Source organism: Habropoda laboriosa, unplaced genomic scaffold (assembly GCF_001263275.1).
Source record: "Habropoda laboriosa isolate 0110345459 unplaced genomic scaffold, ASM126327v1 scaffold16, whole genome shotgun sequence".
NCBI classification, from domain to species: Eukaryota; Metazoa; Arthropoda; class Insecta; order Hymenoptera; family Apidae; genus Habropoda; species Habropoda laboriosa.
The window spans coordinates 884,144-886,203 of NW_017100130.1; the positions used below are offsets into that span (position 1 = coordinate 884,144).

The 2,060-nt window shown below is 29.8% G+C and overlaps 1 protein-coding gene across 2 annotated transcripts in view; it reads right to left on the reverse strand.

The window, feature by feature from the left end:
* The window catches only part of LOC108572893 (high mobility group protein DSP1-like), a 19,762-nt gene that overhangs the window by 16,227 nt on the left and 1,475 nt on the right, over nucleotides 1-2,060 (reverse strand). The window lies entirely within an intron of this gene.

Below are 2,060 nucleotides of genomic sequence, written 5' to 3' on the forward strand. Positions count from 1 at the left end.
CTGTGATATATAAGACAATATTTCTAAAAATAATTATCAGTTACTTTGTATATAACATATAAAACGAAGTCAACAATTCCAATTTAATTTACAAAGAAAATAGCACAAAAGTATTTTTTCTTTTCTATTTTAATACTATTATGTTCAACATTTTATGTTCAAGAAAAAACGTAAGTTTATTTCCTCCACTTATCTTTATCACTGTAATCTTAAATTTTCGGACCACTTTCTGACTTTCTCTTCACCTGATAGATACCGACTTTAATCTTAACTTTCATTCGAACTCCCCTTTTAATATTGCTCCAAATACGTTTTCAATGTCCCGGTATATTGAATGCACTTTATTGGAATATCGAAAAAATACAGTACTTCGATGTTCTTAACCGACATTCTCTAATACTGCAATTTCAGAATAATAATAATTTCAAAATATTCCTCGCGTTTCCCATCGATTCGCCTGGATCGGACATTGTCGACATATTATTAAATAAGTTTGCCTTAAGCACAACACTAAAGATCTATTTATAACGTATCACGTATGTACGTAGCTCAACTGTAACTTGTTGACATCGTCGTACGAATTTGAACTTGTTACAGAACCATGTTTTAAATGTGAAAATGTTTATATCAATATACGTCTATCCGTATTCGGTCGATATTCGTGGTTGAGTCTGTGAAAGATGCAAAATATGTTTCAATTTGAAACAGTCTAATTAGTCGAATCTTTAAAGCCACAGCCGTTTATTTTCTGCTTCTTAGCTCTTAAATAATTCATAAACCGACAATTAATTTTATTATTTGAAATATTAAAATATATTTATATTATTAAACAAGAGTGGTTCACTTCTAATTATACTAGAATATAAACGAGAAGGAATGAAAATTATTGAGATTAAAATGAAGGGTATAAAGTTATTAAACTAGTATACCTAATATGAAGAAACAATGTAAAAAAACTGGAATGAGCAGTAATCTAACTTTTCTAAAATTTCAAAATAAGCAGGTTCAATCTTATTTTTTATTTAACTTGTTTGGATTTATGTAGTATGTATAAGAATATACATCGTATATTTTATACACATCCGTTTTATATGTATATTACGTGCGTTAATATTATAGTACCTATTAAGATGAGATATGAAAAACCAAAAGTAGCACCAAAGAATCATATGGAATAAAGATTTTCTAAAATTTCAACATAGTTTACAAATTTGGAATCAATTTTACATTGTCAATAAATAAAACATTTAATGAAAATTAAACATTTTTCTTGTATTTTTCCTGTAAGTTTGAAGCAAATTTGCGTGTGGAAGACTAAATAATTGCAAAAATGATATCCAACACAACAAAAATTATATCCAACAGAACAAAAATAAAAAATAGTGAAGTATTTGAGCGGGAAAAACAATTCACAGAATACATCATTCTGCATTAAAAATACTAAAATCAATTGTACTTTCTACTTCTAATCATGAACAACTAAAAGATTTCGATCAAAGCAATCCAAAAAAAAAGAAAAAAAAAGAAGGGAACCGGCGCGGCAAGAGCCGCTGCACGAACGTACATACGGAGAAGGCCGCACGAAACCCGGAATCAATAGCGGACAACGGTCGGTGGGGCAAGAGACGCGAGTCAGAATGAAACGCAGGCGGCAGTGTGAAAGCAAGCTCGATAGAATCGGTTATTAAAATTTTTTGAATGCGAATAAAATCACGGATAAGTATCTAACAAACTTGATTATCCCCACGTACTTTGCCTATCAAATACAAAAGAACTAAAATCAAATTCTTTTTGGTAAAAATATCGAATTATCATTGAAGTTCAATAAAATAAATATTTCGTTCAGAAAAAGGAATACCTAATTCTAAATTATCAAGCATATTGCTGTTTACGCGACAAATTAGTTAAATATCTAATAATTTCAAATTACACGTACATCTGTTTAATAATTCTGGTCAAATTTCTTTTTCTTAATAACGTCCAAACAGCTCTACAACATAGTATAGGTACCTTGATTCAAAACTGTTCGAGTCGAAGTATAACCGTAGCCATGTCGACCG